Source organism: Bactrocera oleae, chromosome 5, assembly GCF_042242935.1.
Source record: "Bactrocera oleae isolate idBacOlea1 chromosome 5, idBacOlea1, whole genome shotgun sequence".
Classification (NCBI taxonomy): domain Eukaryota; kingdom Metazoa; phylum Arthropoda; class Insecta; order Diptera; family Tephritidae; genus Bactrocera; species Bactrocera oleae.
Genome location: NC_091539.1, coordinates 36027180 through 36047147, shown reverse-complemented (window position 1 = coordinate 36047147; position 19968 = coordinate 36027180).

The window sequence follows — 19968 nt, the reverse complement described above, 5'->3', positions numbered from 1 at the left end:
TTTATGCCATGCATGGTATAGTTTGCAAATTCCCCATCCATATGTGGAATTAACTCCAGGGCAACAGTTGTAAATGCACTCGTGCCACTAGCGTCTGCCACACTTTGTCTCCTCATGCCACGCGTTAGTGTCGCTTGGCACTTCGACTGCTTGCTGCATGATGCTTTTGCGTCATATTCACATCGCGTCCAACCATCAGTCACTCATCTTTCACCACAAATTACTTCAATTTGATGCCATCGGGCGTACATATCTACGAGATCTATTGCTGCGGCTAGCAATGATGCTGTTGCAGTTGCTATAAAATGTCGCATGCCATGCGCATTGCAGCCGCTGAACGGACAGCAGCAGTAGCAGCTACAAAAGTCATTAATTTAAATTTAGTGGCACACAGCGATGCACTCACGAAACTCAAGCCTTTGGCAACTGGCCGCCTTGCCTACCACAATGAGTGCAACAACTGCTGGCGTATCACGTTGCGCCAGCAATAGCCGCTGCTGTCTAAGCGGCAGTAACCGCAGAACGTGCAATAGATCGCAATTCAACTAAATACTTCATTTATTTCATGAATAAAGCTAACATCAGCGGAAATTTTTCCGTGCCACAAGCACACACGCACACAGAAATGCAAACAAGTATAAAGCTATGAGAAGCAAGTAGAATTATGTTGCATAAGGTAATGTTTGCTTGCATGTTTATATGTGTGTATGCATGTATGTATGTGTGTATTTGTATATTTATGTGTGTATGCATGCAAGCTAAAGTTTATATACATTCATTAGTTTCGCATACTTTCGGGTTTATTGCACTTATTTCTTTATTATTTCTACTACCGAGTTGTCGTGCTCAAGAGCCTGCCACAGCCTCAGCCTCAGCTCAAGGATCTCTTGTGCATATCATGTACGGCGGGCAGTAGGTGTCCGTATGTACATGTCAGTGGTATTGTTGGTTTTCTTTTTGTGGGTTGGTGTTGTTAGTGGTAACGGTTGCGTTTTCGTGAGTAGTTGTAGTTGTGATCCCTGCTTGATTGCTTAGTGATACTTGTAAGTGGCGATTGTGGTGGCATTCTGACATCACTTGGCACCCTAAAGCCTTTGCCTTTAGTGGTCTACTTCCATATGCACATATACACGTATGTAGGTACATAAATACGTGGATAGCAGAAGTATTTATATATGTAAGTATCAAAACGTTTTCATTCAGACATAGCGCCACAGTTTCTTTGGCTTCTCCCAAGGTTGAAAGACACACATTTTTAAAAATACACTGCGCAAAATTTTGGGTCCTATCTGAACGCAGAAATCCAGAATTATGTTTAAGTCCAGTTTAAATGGGAAAGTGCAACAGCATTTTCACTCGCAGTCATGTAGAACTTCTTCTTTAAGTAAAAGACTTCTGGTCAGATATTTATAGTCTCTATTGGTTTTGGTGGTATTGTGTATCCATATTGTATATCCATAACTTGAATCTTTAAAAAGTTTGCCATTAAATTATTCATATACTGTATCAAAAATTAAGTGTATGGACTCCTTAGCTTCCTAATCCAAATATCTCTCACCTCTATTTTATATCTAATCTTTTATAAAAGTTACAGCTTTGAACTAGACCAATTAGAACCGCTAAGATGATAAATAATATTTTATTAGTTTTTACGAAAAAAGTTGGTAACGAAAAATATCAATAAAAAATTTTTTACATATACACTCAAATACAAAGTTAATAAAGCCTGAAAGAGAAAAATACGATTCCGTTTTGCTTATTCTCAGAATCAGTTGTCTAAGTTAGGCCGTGAGTATTTTAGAAAACTAAATTCGAATGTGCTCTTGAAAATATTTGCCACCTAAAAATGTTATTAGAACAACGTCAAAGGCAATCGCTGTGAAATCGGCTCAAACGGTGGCCAAGTAAAGATTGACAGTCGAGAAGTAACGAATTATGGACAGAGAATCATCTACTAAGAGCTGCTCTAGGACTACTGATTGTTCTGAGAGAGATCTTTACTTTCACAATGGCAACCAGTTATCCACCATACGGTGCATATTTGATTCTAATCGGAGCATTCCAACTATGCTAAATAAAACTTTCAATTCAATGCAAAAATAATGGATTTTTTACTAGACCTTCAAATACCGAGTTCTGCAAAAGAAGACCTGACTTGAAATTCTTGAAAACCTACTCAAAATCAAATTTTTTACCGTGTAAAATTCAATTGAATATTCACAACCATTTTCTGAAAATAATTTCATATGAACACTATACTCATGAATGCACAAAATCAAAACTATATGTATAAGTATGTGTAAGGTTCTAAGGCTTGTCATCCATATCTAACTACAGACTTCTTCTAATGGTTGTCCAGACAAAAATGAAAATAAAACCATGAGCTTCAGTCTGCACATTGAGAAGCGATAGCTAAATACGAGACCGTGGAATATATTAAGGAGCTCGTGCTGTTTACCATTTAATACCGATATGAATAAAGAAGATGCTATGCACATACGATGACACCATACTTCAGGTCTCTGGTCGCTTTCGAGCTTATCAAGTCTTCGTTCGCTGACTGCTGACAGTACGAACCTCGTACGTCAATCCATTTCACCGTTGAACGGTGTTGATGTCGGGTTATGGATACTGCAGTGCTTGCTGCAGCGGGAGCAACGCTGGTAAATGCGGTTAAGCAGCAGCAGTAAATGCTTCAGCATAGAGTTCGTGGTCTTGCGGTTTGGCAGATCGGAATAATAACATTTTTGTGCCGAAGGATAACGCATTGCTAAGTGGAGCTATGCTCCTTATTAAGTTTATGAGAATATTATAGGCATGAAGTGAACATGTATGAGAGGGAAAGTTTGCTAGACTGCATCTATTTAATATGGAATGATGACTTTTTAACTAAAATCTTATATTGTTGTTTTTTAGAAAAAACTATAGCTTAATCAAGTTTGAGCTTACTGCCAATAGAAAAAAATAAATAAATTGCAAGTAATTCAAATTATTTCACCGAGCTACAGTCCCGCTGCCCTCGGGATGTTTAGCGCGCCAAAAATTATTAAATTTGTTTTTGTTGCTTATACTTGTATAATGTGCGAAATCAGTCTCATTACGTAAAACAATTTTTTACGGCAACTCCCATTTACAAGCCATCAACGTTCAATGACAGTAGATCAGGCGTACCGCTATAATCGGAAATATTAACCTAAATGATGGGCAATCAAAAATTTCTCATTTCTTCATTTTCCACTTTACCAAAAAATAGCAAAAAATAAGCGTATATTAAAAAGACAAAAACAATCAATAAATGAAATGAAATAGCGGCATAAGATACCGCAGTAGCAACCGAAACTGGGACACAGCGCTTAACACCTCCTGGCGTGCTAATAAGGCATAAACAAACCGGCCGAATTCAAGCATTTCAACAATAACCAGCCGCAAGTGAAGCATACGAGCTTGGAGAGACACATGAACCAAGGCGTCGAAGCAACAGCAACAGCAACAGTGGCAAAATTAATTTGTGTGCAAATCAGTAGAAAAGAGAAGACGAAAATGTGCCTACCAAAACCTTCGGCAAAGCATATGAGTGCTAAGGGTTATCGAAAAATTTTCCCTTCTCATTTTATAGTCACTGCTATCACGTGCGTATATACCCATACTGACATACCTAGTACATGCCATTTAATAAATGAAGCGTAAATGTTAGCCAGCAGCAATGACAATGCGTAAAAAGCAGAAGTAAAGTTGAAGACCGAAGCGTAGGTTCAATAACTCGTTGAAGGTAGCACGAAAATTCGCGGAATTGATTACCGACGTGTTTTTGTTATCGTTTTGGCTAACAGCATTTCGCTGCGTTTTGTATGTGTTACAATTTTTATAACTTCTTTCAAAGACTAGGGTTGCCAAATAACATATAGACTATTTATATATATATATGACTGAAACTCGTTGAAGTCAATCCCTAACTTGCTCCACAAAGAGAAAAATGTGGCATGAATGGAATATGAGCCACATATACCGATTATTAAAATTCAAAAGTAATGAATAAGAACACTACTACTAGTGTTAACAAGTCCCTGTTGTTGACAAACATTCCAGCAGACTAGGAACACCAAACAATGACTATTGTAGAAGCTGTCAAGTTGTAGAAGAAGAAGAGATTGTAGAACATCTTCTATGCGAATGCTTTGGCTTTGTATAGCAAAATAATCGCAACTATCGGTCGAGGGTTTTTGGCGGTGTCTCGAAGGTTGCACAGATAAAACTTTTTGCATTGATGAACTTCATAAGAAGCACAGGTTGGTTCAAAGATGACATAATGGAGTGAGGTGATTTTAGTCCCGCTGGTTTCACAATGGACCTTCTAAAGATCAGACAGAAGATACACAAATATGTGAATGAGATAAAGAGGGCCATTATATGCAATAATATAATATCCAAAACGCAGAAACTAAAAGAAGCTAACAAAATATCTTCGGTGCAGTGTTTTGAGGAGATCTGTTGAAAGCTAAAACTTATTCAAAATTTCATTACGTAGTATTAGTAAAACAATTTACAAACTAATTACTTAACAACTGCGTAGAGTCACACAAATTGTTCGAGACACGCAAAAAAAAATCAAAGAAAAAGAAAATATGAGAAAAATACTACCTACTTCTGTAACTAAAATATTCTAAAAAGAAAAAACGGCTTAACACTTCGAATGCATATGTATGTATATATGGTATGTTAGTGACGATTTTCCCACAGCAATTTGCTGCAATAGCATACTGATGCAACTGTTCGGCTGCTGTGATTCTTTACATTTTTTTAGCCAACACCTGTTTCGAGACAAAAGCTTAGCGCTGTGTCTTAGAGATACTCATATGTCACCACACCAAATATGGTTTCTAGGCTAACGGCGATCAAGGCAAACCAAAGAGACACACACCTTGCTAGCAATGAAGCCGACAAGCGATCAAAAAATGTAGTAAATAGACGACGTGACTTGTGTTGCTTAGACGAGTTAGAAGCCAAGGCGTACGCGACGGCACTGATCGATCGATCGCTGCCGTTGGGCAACCGTTGGCGGTTTGGCGAATTGTGTTTGGCAGCAACAAATTACGGCACTGCCAAAGTCACACATGCAACATATACATCTTTCATAGCGATAACTTGTCATGCTTGCAATTGGCGCGCAAGATGACAGGCGGCGGCACGATTATGGCTGACAAAACAGGAGACTCGTTGACTGCGCACGGCTAAATGGCTGTACGCGATACAGTTAACGGTGGGAACCAAGTGCAACCTCTGCGCCTTCCAATCAACCTGTTTGCACAACAAATGAGAAATTAAACGTGGCTGGATAATGAATGCTGGCAAACGGCGCGCAAGAGATGCAAGTAAAAGAGAATTCATACAAAAAACGAAAAAAATTTTGCACAAAAATAGCGTAGAAATCAAACTAACCAAACGAGTAGTGAGCCAACCTTTTATGGACATGCCGTTGTAAAAACGAAGTTAATCGAATGGACGCGCTGTAATAATTTTATTGCTGACAGCGCATAAAAAATCAGAACGGAAAGCGTTTACGAGCCACGCTTGCAACACGCTCGCTAAGCGCGCCGCTCATACGCCTGTATGGCATGGGCAGCTACTGTAGCGTCGCAGGCGCTTGTAGCACAACAAGATCGCTCTTAGTGGTGTTCAATGTTGTTGATCGGCTGCTGTAATATTTAAAATTGGATCGTAAAATCGTATGAACTGTTAATTTATCAGACATATAGATACAAACGTGTACTCAACCATTCGCCATAGTCTATTTTTTTTCTAGTCATATGCTTAATAACAATCGGCAAGCGCTGAAGCCTTAACAACAACAATGCAATCAGCATTCCCAACAAACTACATACATACTTTCACACACGCCAGCGCCGCCTGATTACCCAACTTGGTTAAGCGCGCGAAATCGTATTGACCACTTAGTGGCGTTGCAATTACTTGTCGCTCCGTTAGCTTTTTTCACTACATAATACTTTTCGTACAGAATTCTCGTATGCTTCTAGTAGTGTTGCTACTGTGCTAGTTTTTTACGTCTTATGATTGCTAAATTTGATCGCGCGATTAGCAAATACAGAAAGTTATTGTAATGAAAGCAACAAGTTAGCCAAGCAAATCAACGGATATGAGCGACGATCAGTCCAAATGATCTAACAACTCTGAGAACTGCACAGACGTCAAATAAAACAACATTAATTTGTGCGCCATGAATCGCCGCTTATAATAACTGTTTCTTGGTAAGCGGTTGCTTATTTTTATATACGTATATAATATGTCGAAGCTGAAAGATCGTATAATTTATGGAGAAAAATATGTAGATATATAATTTTGCTTTTGTCACACACTTATAATTCAGAATATCCATTTCAGGCGAATTTGATAAATGTTTGCAGACGCATATTTTCTTCACAGCTCTTGTGTCTTTTGTTTTGACACATTTTCAACCGAAATCGCGCATTTTATTCTTAAATGATTTGTACGTGCTTTCTTTATTTAAGATTTCGTCATGTCTATTGTGAGAATTATCACTTCAACTTTCATTAGTAAGCAAAGTCAGTAATAGCCGAACGTCAATCCAATCCATTTAATAGTGATTTGATAAAAAGCTTGGGAAATAGGTGACTATGTTAATTGTGAATGACATTTAATGGCAATCTTACCTTAATTCATATTTTATTTCGGGCAACTTGAGTTGGTTTGAAAAATAGCATTTGATATCATTTTCTCCTAAACTAATAACATGCATAACGAATTATCAGAATTTCGCCCACTTTATATGTATATACCAAGTATTGTTTTGTTCGGCCTAACCTAACCTACGACCCCACACATTACTGTGCAATGCTTTGTAATTCAATTTAATTGCCAAGACTGCTGAAGATTAAATAGTATAATTTTATCTGATTTAAGAGAGCCTACCGAAAAATTCTCAGGTTAAATATCATTTAATCTCAGTAAAAGCGCATATATCCCCTACAAACCAAGAGTAAATTTTAAATGTTTAGATCTGTCTGGAGTCCTCTAAAAATAGCAAGCTTTTTCAATTTATCTGAGGGTATGAAAAAGGCAATCGATCTCTTTCTTATAATTTGAGTCTATAAAGCCTCTACGGGCCTTTAGGAACTCGCGCTAAAAAACCTACTCAATGTTTTCAGCTCTTAAGCAGTAAAATTTTCATAAAAATGGGTGCTTTGACACTATTGCTAATTGGACAATGAAAAATGTTACTATTATACCAATTCAAGGATATTTTTAGGACCCTAAAATGTACTGTAAGCCATAAAACTAATCAACTTCTTGAAAATCATATACTGACCTAACCCCTTCGCCGTATTCAATAATCAATAGATTTCTCATCAAAACACTTAGTAATGGAGCGAAAAACAATACTGAGAATGTAAAGGAAGATGTTTGATAGCACCGATTGTTGGTGCGTATACATAGACATAGTAAATTCCATCGAAAATTAATCTTTATGATTTTTTATACACATATTTAAATCAGTTGAAAATTCTATCGTTCATACTAAGTTGATCTTATTGTAAAAAAATAATATCCACAAAAAGGTTAAGTTAGGACGTATAATTGATCCACGCAGGGAGAAGTAGTGCTGGATTTCACTTGGACAAATGTGTACGTTAGTCTTTTGTGATACCCAAGAACTACTAAAATGGATCACCAGGGCGGTTAATATCAATCCCAGCCCCTTCGGTTGGTTCGCCAAAAGCGTGTCAATATACTTCTATGTCAGTCTGGCAAAAGCTGGGTAGAAGAGGAGAAAGTACATATGATACAAACTCGCCTCCTCCTCACAGATTGGCAAAACGCATCCACCAAATATTTAGCCGTACCATGAGCTTAGTGGACAGCTTCCAGTTTGAACGTCTACAATTGTTGCAGGATTGAATTTGCTAAGGCCAAGCAATTGAGAAAACCTCTTGCAGTTCAGTCTGAGCAAGAAGGATTTCGCAGCCGCACCAGTTCTGGTTGTTGATTGAATTCACAGGAGGTTAATGGGTCCAGCGTTAGAGCGCAAGAGGGCAACGGAGGACCGTCTCGCTGTAAAAAAACTTTTCTAATAATTTTATGAAGCTCGAATATTAGCACATTATATTGGAGTTCTGTCAAACTTACTTCTACCACATAATTAATGCACTATCAGAGATATACTGAATGTATAAACCTTAAGTATTCAACGCAAACCCTACGCTCGAGCGACTCAGCTAAAAATCTGGCAGTAGAGAAAAGTTTCCTTATTATTCTGGTGACAAATAATTGTTTTTTTTCAAGTGCACTGACTACCCTAACTTAAAACCATTGCAGTATTATATTATACATTGAGCTGTCAAGGAATTTTAAACATTTTCTTAAATTCAATTTCGGGCTATCTTATATGGACTAGTTGTCAAACACGTTTTTTCAAAATTTTTTTTTCTTACAAGCCCCTGTCTTGTTTGTATATTTCGACATAATAAACAAAATTATTTCATTTTAATCGCTTTTCAATTAGCGGAGCTGTTATAGCTCCGGAATGTATTTTATTTTCGACAGCAGTCAAGTTGACGGAAAGCCCACGAATTACGACGAATACCTAGTTCCAAATAAGCGCATGCAAAGAACGAAATTGCTAATTGAAATATTTAAGGCATAAATTGAGGCGAACATTAATGACCTGGCGTCACAACGGTCTGATGGCGTTTGACACGCTCGCAAAGACACCCACGTGCCTCTGTCTAACTAAGACGTAAAGTTTGGCCAAATGTGGCGCCAATAATATAGTGTGTGGGGTTACGGTAAGCGCGCGACTGATGCGACATACATACCTACATATACTTTTAAGTATATTCAAAATTGTCTCGTTAAAGGAAAATAAATTAATTTACATTATATAAAATAAACTTCTGTCATTAAGTTTTAATTATATATATACATATATATATATAATTTAAATAAAATTATTTTCTAATAATATGTTGTTGTATTATAAAATTATGACATTTAAAAATATTTTATTTTATCACTACATTTTCGTCTATAATTAATGTGCAATAAACCTTAAATGAAGCCGCGATTTTAAACAATTATTTCAACTATACGAATTAAAAACCAAACAAACCCATAGAAAACTAGTTTTGCGAATAGTAAAAAAGTATAATTAGTAGACCAAAACAAAACCGACTTTTTCATACGATACACACAAATGGTTACAAAGTGAAAAAATACCAATATTGCTTAAATAAATTCAGCAGCCACCTTGCTTGCGACTAATGCCATTTTAAATGCTGCGATCCAGCTAACGATCAGCAGTGGCTCATCACCGCAAAAAGTCGACTCAGTTTCACATTTTTATCGTCTTTTATGAACTAATTAATGCATGGCGCCTGACTGTCGCCAAATTTGTCATCGATCAACTTTTTTTGTTGTTGCTGGTTTTTGCTTTTAAGCACATTTTTTTGTTGTTGTATATTCACACTTGACTTCACAATAGAAGTCAGAAATGGCAGGCAAAACGTTTTTAATGATATTTAACTCTAGTAGGTACAAGTGGAGTCGAAGCGGCCCAAATCAATTTGACAAACATATAAATATGAATATTAATACTTCTATATTTACTACATATTTTTTGAAATATTTCGATATACATATTACATTAATATAATTAATTATGGAGGTACTACAAGTATATGTATAGTATTATATATAAATATATTTGCGAGCATAATATTCTATAGTAGGGTTTCGTTTGAAGCAGGTTCAAATCGGTGTTAAGCTGGAACCCAAAGTTTAGTTTTCAAAGAACGCTTACACAGTTCTATCTAAAAAAATGTCGTCAGCTGCTCGAAAGCTACAGCCTTCAGAAAAGACTTGGCTCTCATCTTTTATTTTACGAGTGAGGATAAAAGAAGCGAGATTCTCTCGATGAAACTTTATACGAATTTAAGTAAAATTGGTATTGACATTGTAATACAAAACCGTGGCTACTGGGGCATTCGAGGGAATTAGCTTCTCAGCGCCCCTTTTATAACTCTAAAGTGTACCTAAAGTAAAAAAAGTTCCATGTTTTGGAATTTATGCATTGGCTTAAATAGGGTTAAATTGGCTTTAAAAATCATTTAGAAACATTTCCGCCACAGATAATTTTTATATTTGAATCCATTTCATGCTTATCGCATTATTTTAAACTGCAATTTTTTTATACCCTTGGAGAATGTTGGACGGAGTATTATAATTTTGTTTTCCTAACGGTACTTATAACACCTACAGCTAATTGAGGTAGATATATAGATAATAGGAAGTGGTTGCTGATGTATGTATGTATGGTATGATATTTCTATTTCTCCCTTCCCATAGGCTTTAAACGATATTTTTCGATCAAAAAACTGTTTGGAACCATTTGAATAAGGCTGGATATGAAAAGTAATAAATTAAGCATTAAATTCCAAGCAAAAATAATGGATTTCTTCTTCTTGCTTCAAGTACATCTAATATGACTTGGGGCTTTTGATGAAACCGATTCATAGGTATATTTTCCAAGGAAGATGTGGATATTTTTCATAACTGTAACACAGCTTTCTTCATAACAGCTGCTAGACTATCTCAAGTTCGCCTGTACCCAGAATTAGCATTTCCTTACTTTTCTTATATGTATATCTCAATTTTAGTGGATTTTGATCGCACAGCAAGTGATTTCAAAAGCGTTGGGAACACCCAACAAAGAAATGTACAAATATACATACTAGTGCATATATACTCGTATGTATGTATATTGTAGAAACGTAAAATGTTTCATTGTTCATTTCATTAAACCCCAATTCACATAGAAATGAACGTCATTTATCGAAAAAAAATTTTAATAAATTATTTTCGGTTCGCACAATTTCGCATAGATTTTGCTCACTCCGATTTTTGCCCTCTCTACTCAGACTAATGACCATCTGATATACTCATATGCTCATACATACATACGGGTTAATGCCTCCAAATATCTACGTGCACGTTTAAATCTCCGTGAAACATGTGCAAATATGAATTTAGTTAAAACTTCATGGTATGACAACGAATTCATTAATAATGTGACACTTGATATGTGTATGACCCACTTCTTTGTTTCTATATATTTTTGCAACACCACAGGTCGTCTCTAGTGGCCTCCATTCCACTTTTGCGTGAAGTTAAGGTCTTCCATCCAATAATTTTACAGAACTCATAATAAATACTGTCAAATCAATGCATTAAAAAATTAAAGTTGAGTAGCGTTACGGTTACACTTAAAACATTTTAATTGTTTTCTCTTCCTTTTTTTTTTGCAAGTTACTTGACGCATTGCAGCTGCACTAACGGTAGCTATAAAAGAAACATACGTGAAATTTGGATATCGGAGTCAATTAGAAATAAAACTCAGAAGATAACTATATTACAACTATGGAAATGTATGCTTGGGGAAATAGGTCTCATTTATATGGAATCCTATTAATTATTCAGACATTTAATAACCCGTTGCAATATTAATTGAAAGCAGAAATAAATAACACTTTGATGTTATGCGAGTATGATAAATAGTAAACTCTTAAGTCGTAAATTAATACTGGCACTCGGAGTGGATTCCAGTCAAATAAATAAAATTACAAAAGGTAGCGATCGTTTTTAAAAAGGGTAATGTTCTAATATTATTCTGAAATACAACAAAACTAAAACCAAGGGAGAAGTTTATATAACAAGCTACCTCAAGGGATACTGTTTCACCTTTAGCTTTGGCAACGTCAGTCCCAGGAATGATAGAGAAATGAGCATTAAGCTAAGAACACCATCGCTAAATGGCACGCATAAGTTCGTCATCAGTTTACGTGCTCTTTAGGCACTCATATTCAAAGAAGGTAGCTCAACCGATCTAACTAATTCTGGGAGGCATGTCTTTCAGCAGCAAATCCCGTTAAGAGTATAATTTAAGCACAGCCTTATGGGTCTTTTGTTAATGCCATCAAATTGGGTCGTCTTCGAAATAAGTGTGGTATTATATGAATAGATTGGATTCTAGTAAGCCTTGTCAATGTGTTGGGAACGCAGCGGTATTACATTTCCATTCTTTGATATTGAGGTGATTTTTAGTAAAGTCTATTATGACCAGACATCAGAGAATTTTCGAGGTAAGAAACCAAAGTATAGAAAAATTAATTGTCCCCGCAGTCCTTTTTAATTGTATACCTCAGTACCCCGCCAATCGCGGGTATCTACGAGAGACTACAAGACTTCAAAACCAACTGCAAAGGATCCACAAATTCGCTAAAGAATTTTTTAAAGTTTTCATACCTTGACTCTGCATACAAACACAGTTGTAACCGAGCCCGAAGATCATCAAGAAGACATTACAATGCTACTAACCTGAGACTAATTTGATACTTTTTACTTTATAGAGAACTTTACGATGTTTATTGGCAATGTGCATAAGTTCACTCGTTTTAGAAAGTCCCAAATTGTAATATAATATGTGGTAACAAAAGTTACCAAGCTGTGCTTACATTATTAGTTTATGCATGCCTACCACAACCAGGTAAAGTGTCCAAAAAACGCAAAGTTTATTCTTCGTTAAGTGGAGTTTATTTTCCTTACCCATTCGTTCACATTGTTTTTCTAAAAATCGATTGTCACACATAAAACAGATTACTAGCGATATGTCCGATATGTCCTAAGACAAAAAGTATACATGCGATAAAAATTAACGTTGGCATAAATAATATTGCGCAATAAAAGTGCCACCAAAGTTTGCGAGCAAAATTTGATAAGGCGAGGCTAGGCGAAATGTGTGTAATGAGTACTTCAATATATGGAACTTGCCTATTTGTTATCGAACGCGATAAAACAAGGCGTAATAATTTTGAAAATATTGGAGATTGGTGTTAGTTAAGGAGAAAATGCTTGCTATTGTCAGTGTAACTGTAACTTTTGTAGTTGAAAAATGTTTTATTTTAACTGCACCTTTATTGGATTTGTGAACCCAACGAACATACTATGATTTGCAGATTTTCATGTTGTTAGAAATTGCTTAAAGGGGTTGTGAGTTTCAAAACATCAATTTATTTACTTCAAATGTACATATATTTGAGAATATTCTCCAAAAATTTGAAGTTGGTGCTGCAAATAACTAGTTTTAAAACATGAAATTTTTAACGCGTTTTTCTCGAAACGCTGTTTTCCGAGACGGTGAAGAAAATTTCTTCGAAACTGCTGGACCGACCGACTTGAAATTTTCCCACGACCTTCCTAGATATATTTGTCAGACAACGATTGAAGGAATATGATTTTCGATAATAGTTCCTATTTTCTAGGCCATTCTGAAATGTAAATTTTTGCACAAAAACCGATTTATTTTTGGTAACCGCTATTTTGTCGAAAATAAATGTACATTAATTTTTATTCATTTATTAAATATAACGCCTCTTCTGAAAAAATTCTCAAAAAAAGCATATTTTCTAATTTGCAAGTCGATTTACCCGTTAATCAAAATTTCTGCTGTAAAAACCGTTACTTTACGATATCTCGAAAAATTCTATATATTTATAAACTTGCGTATAGTTTAAATATCTGATTATACCTTTAATGTTGCCAGTCTGCTTAAAAAAGAAACTTTGGAAAGGATATAGCAGTAAATTGAGGAATAGTATTTTGTTTGCAACAAAACCCTAAATCGAGTTCAAAAACTAAAATGTTTATTGGGAAGTTGAATTTTTACATATTCAAACATGTGACAAATATTCACACATACGAACATACATGTGTACATTATTCACTGTATAAATATACATACTTGTATATATGTATGTAGATACTACTCTTAATTGTCTTGTTATTGTTGTCTTTGGTCGTTTTTTAGTTCGTTGTCAACGCAAAAAATATCAAAAGTTCGCCGAAAAACTGAAATAAATTGAGGGAGCCACGCATTTGGCAGGCCACACCACAGCAACAACAAAGCGACAATGCGCCAACATAAACAACGAGCAAAATCAAAACAAAAAACACCGAACAAACAAGTAAGGAAGGGCTTAGATCGGGTGAAATCGAACAATTCATACTCTTGCAACTTACAAGGGTAAAAGCCGGCTAAATACCTTAAGTTGTTCGCAAAACTTCATATTAAAAAAATATAGCGAAAGGATTCTTCATTAAGCGCTGAAATCGTGAATGGAATTCAAATTTAATATCATATTAACATATATAGAAGATCATAGCCTCCCTTAGTTTTATTACTATATTTTACATCACGTGAGCGAAAATTATACTGAAATCATTGGGTGCAGAGAAATGCAAGAGCTGATTGCATTAAGTTTTGACATTGCTCAGGTTATTTGATAAGTACAATATACATGTATCACAAATTGACCGATATATTCGACAAAAAGTCAGTCATAAGCACTGGGGTCTACATATTTGGCGTCTGGGTTCTTGAAAAGTTATGACTCGATTTCGCCAATTTTTGGGCAAAGTCAAATATCTTGAGGACACTATTTGTGCAAAGTTTTAGTCCATTGAGTGGCTCTTGATTAGTATACCAGAAATTGAAAGAATCAGATGGAATTTAAAACTGTGTTATATGGGAAGTATACGTGGTTTTTGTCCGATTTCACTCATTTTCACACTGTCACTGTGGCGGTGCCATGCCTATCATACAAATTTGACACCGACTCTTATAAAGTCCTATCACACCATCTCCGGTGTAAAATTTTATGCCTCTGATGCATTTAGTTGTTGATTTATGGCGTTTTTTGTAATCTTAACAAAACCGTTATATGGGAAGGGGGCAGGATTATAATCCGATAACATCCATTTTCGAACTGTCGGTGGATGTGCTTATTGCAGCTTTAGCGGTTTAAGAGATATGTACATTAAAACTATTAGAGGGCGGGGTATATAACTCGATATCTATCCCGATTAGTTTTAGGTGACAAAACTATTATACTCTGTGACAACATGTTGCCAGAATATAAAAATAAAACACATTAAATAATGACAAAAACAGTCGCGGCAACAAATGCGCGTACAACTTGCAACAAGGTGAGGCGAAATTAGTGGCGATTTTGGCGGCGAAACGCTGTAGCGTTGTGTGATGCGAAAAAATTAAGGTTGGTCTCCAACAATATATAGCAACAACAGTTGCTATAAAAGTAAAAAGTGAAATAACAACAACACCGAGAACAAAAGCAAAATTTGCACAACAACCAAAGTGTGTCCACTACTACTGGCACACAACAACAACACAATGACAACAAGCGTGCAACTGCAGCAACTGCAGCAACCACAAAAACACACACACAAAACAGCGCCAGCAATGGGGTTGCCACAATCAACAACAACAAAAACAACACGCTGTGAAGTCAACGCTGTGTCGCCCCTTCATCGCATGTCGCACGCTTTCTGACACGCTTTATCAAAATACATACAATACATATACTCATGCATGCGAGTGTGTGTGTGCGGTTTATTCATGCCCCTGGTGAGTGTGGCTAACAAACCTGAAATTTACCAATTTTTGGCCAATAAACCAGTTTGTGTTGCAGCAGCTTCGAGCTCTGCATTATGCTGGGGCAACACAATAAGGTACACGGGTGAGGAGCGATCGCTTGCATGGGTGGGGGCATCTTGCTCCAAACACATCTGCACCAACAACAATAATAATAATGACAGTAAGTGTGTTGGTAGTGCACTAGTTAGCCCAAAAGGCAACGTCCGCAACGCTTTTGCCACAGCGTGTTTACCGTTGAAAAGGTTAAATGTGAGTCAGGTAAAGACAGCAGCGACAGAGGTAGCGGCACCAACGCCAGGAGCGTGGTGCACAACGCATAGCGGGCTGGAACAACTGTGGCAGGATGAATATTTTGAAGCAACGGTAAAGCCACTTGCCACAAGTACATTTATGCAACTGACTCGAAGAATTAAGCTGCCCTGTCGAGATAATGGCGTGTAAGCTGCAATATCGAGCCCCCATAGTGCAAAGAGGTCAGCATAAAATTTGTTTATTTTTTCTATTTTGATCATTTGTGAAAACCGAATCTACAAGCCTTGACTTTTCCATGGTCTTAATTAGATTCCCAATTCAAGACTAAAAATTTTCATTTATATGTTCGAGATCAAGCCTTCTTAATACTCAAATTTCATATTTTTTATTCATAGCACTTTAGAATTGGTTAGGAAATGAAAAGTTCTACAAGGAATGACTCAAAATCTAGCCCATACATCAGAAAAATATGTATATTACTTATCAAAAGAAGAATGTATCCTTCGAAATCTTCCAGCAATGGACTCGAGTTGTGTGAAAAATTCTTGAGCCCTATATAGTTGGAAGGTTATAGAAGCTCCAATTTAAAAAGGGTAAGAGTATTGCTGATCTTTTCGTTAGTTTTTGATCGTTCTAACATGGAACTGATTTGATTTGTTTAGATTTAGGAAAGCAAAAGAAATAAGAATTCATTATTTATCGACAAGGTTTTTAGTGTTCCTACACTAGCCCAGCATTTAAGTTTATGAAAAAAATGTAATAATTCTGTCGCATTTACTATTTTGTAAAGAGGGAAAATAAGATACACACGGCGGTATGAATTTTCGCGAACGCGGTTTCAATGAAAAAATTTTAAATACAACCCAGTTTAATGAACAATTTCAACTTTTCCAAAGGGTTACTATCACGCCAAATTTTTAAATTTATACGTGTAAATATCAGTTCTCGCTGCTACTTGGCATCATTGTGCAACAGCATCCATACCTGCAACCAACAACAGCTGAAACTAAACTTGCCACGAAAATGAAAAGGAAATTGAAAATGAAAATAAAAGCCGATGCAGTTCAACTTCATTTCATTTGCCGCGCTGCTTTTGTTTTTGGTTACAACTTCGATTTAATGTTGGCTTTTCAGCTCAATGCGCACACGGTATTGCAACTTGGCAGACGATTGATACGCTTGTATTGTCCTCACCTTTGCATCTTTGCGGCCACTACAAAAAGCAATCGCTGGCAGCTAAATTTAATGCAAACCGGCAGGTAAATATAAAAGAAATATAAAATACGCAACAATAATTTTGAAGCACCGCGACAGCCAAGTGGGTGAAAAACTTTAAAAATTCGAAAATTTTAAAATGGATGCTTTAGCACGAAAATTGCTAGCTTGCGAGGTAGCCGATGTTGCTGTGGCAACCAGAAATTTTCACGAAGCTGCTCTACATAACAACTTACTGCAACCGTACAGTGGGCATATTTGTGTTGGGGGAGTATAAAATGGCTACTGCAGCCGTATAGATAATTCTATAAGTTCCAATAAGACGAAATTCTTTTAATAACTGAAAATGATATTGACTAGTTTTTCGAAAGGCATTATAGTGGTATATTTATATTGTCTGTTATGAATTTCGGAAGTACCAACTGCCTCCACTTTTCACTTTCAACTTATTTATTTAGACCCATATATTGTCCAGAGTTAGGCATAAGGCGTTCTTTTAATTTGTCGGTCCACTGCAGCATTTTTAAAGCAGAGGCCTTTGGTATTGGAAAAACCGCCTAGCAGCAATTAAAGCTTTAACATCGTTTCGCATATCGGCCTGAAGTGTCTTCGAAAGTAGGACAGCAAGTGAGAGTGTCACCAGAACCAAGCAACTTCACTTCTACTGGGTGTCAACCCACAAAACCTATTTAAACCCATAATGCCTCCCGTAAAATCTTTGCTAGTAATGTTTAGCTCAAAAGGTCCGTGTTCTAAAGATTGTTCCGAACCAACAATTTATTAGTAGTAGGATTTCAATCTTTCCTGACACGCAATTCATAAAACTCCATATAAGCTGTTAAATTACAATATAATAAATGAAAAAATTTGTCTACGTGTCCCAGTGACAATTTCCTTTCTCGAAAGAACTTTTTTTTAGGTGAAAAGCATAATAAAAATAGCTTCATAAAACTATAATACTTCTCTGATGAAAAAAGGGACATGGAAGGGAAGAAAAAAAGGAAACGTTGGAGACTCTAAAAATAAATATATAGATGAGAAGCATGACAAGCTGAGTCAATTTAGCCATGTCCGTCTGTCCATCTGTATATACCCGAACTCGCCCCTCAGTTTTTGAGATATCGTTCTGAAATTTTGCATACGCCCTTTCCTATCCAACAAGCTGCTCATTTGTTCAAACCAACGGTATCGGATCACCATAGCATATATCTACCATAAAAACTGAATGACTGGAATCAAAGGCTATGGTATGGAAAACTTTTTCATTTAGCGAGACATCTTCACCAAAGTTATTGTCCGAGGCAACAGTGCAATCTCCAAAGAAAGTGATTAGATCGAGTCAATATAGCATATAGCTGACATACAAACTGACTGAATAACTATGTGATTTTCTGAAATTTAGTAATTTTATTGTAGCATTCTCCTGAATGTTCCACCCTGCAATTTCGTGTTACCAATTATGGACCAGTGAAAAAGGTGTGCCCATGACCATTCAAGCTGTTGCAAGTAGCAATCAGCTGAGACTAGTAGCGAGCTTTATGTTCAGCACATATTGTGTTGCAAGAAAATGTAGCACATTTACGTGATTCTGGAGGTGTATTCGTATACTATATAATTCACGTATATATGTATGTATGTAGGTGTATATATATAAGTATGTATAGAAATCTGAATTGGGCTAGCGTCAATTGTGTGCAAATTATTTGCTATTTTATTTTGCTGTGATGTAAACCGAAATGATTGAATTCAGCCGAATTTGGCATAACTGTAATTGTAATTCGTTAAATGTTGCATGCATAATCTATTTAAAGTATGTGAAATTATAAACATTGCTAACCAAACACTTTTATGCATATATTTGTGTACGTATGTAAGTATGTCGTTAAAAATGTATTATATATACAAAAGGCATATTATATGGACATTGGTTATTTAAACCCCTGCTTATATATATGAATATATGTATATGTAATGGAGCCATATTTAAATGTATATATAACATAAGTATATCGGACTATACACAATAGATACTATTGCAGATGTTGTATAATAGTCATAGTCAATTTTCAAGTATATAAAACATTATTAGGCTGGTCTTGTGTTTTTAAAAATTCTATTATTGTTTGGCTTAGTGCACACTTAAGGGTACTAAAAACATTATTGAATTGGTATAATGTCCAATTTATATCCCCAATAAGAAAATTTTCGTACTTTCCTAGTATGTCTTATGCAGATTAAGATCCCGTGTTTTAGTTAGATTCACATAGCACATGGTTTTAGAATATTCGTCATCTCTGGAAGCGCTATTGAAAAAGATGAATTTTAAGGTTAGGAAATTAGCCGTTGTTTTGTATTCAAATTTCAACAATTTCTTTATCCTATAAAAATGCATATCTAAGTGGGAATTTCGTTTTCTTTTCCTTCACTCCCAGAATAAGCTGTCTAACTTAGATCGGTTTTGTGGGTTACAGATAGAGGTAACCCCCAAAAAAATGTTTCAACATTTAGAAACAAAGACTTAGCCGAAACGGATATAAACCGTGTCAACAAATTTGTTATAGGCTCAAAGCGCTTTGTCGACATTCAAGAGTCTTTTGATTCAACTTTATACCTATCCCACAACAGACCGGCGTTTAAGCAGTCCAAGTGTGATTCTTTATAGGATCGATCTCCTAACCTAACCTAACCTACAGACAAAGTCCCACCAAAAAAATGTTTGGAATCATAATGCTGTTCTTAAAGTTCTCCTCTGTAAACTCACTAAATTAATTAACATAATTTTTGTGTAAATAAATCTTCATTTAAATGCGAATTTATATGGGTCTTTCTTCAAATAACGTAAACTATACGTGAACACCAAAGTATTAGAACAATTCAGTGTACAAATGACTAAAAAATTGCGTAAATACCTATATAAACACTTTAAAGTTGTTAGCCAAAATAAAAACAGCAAAAATATT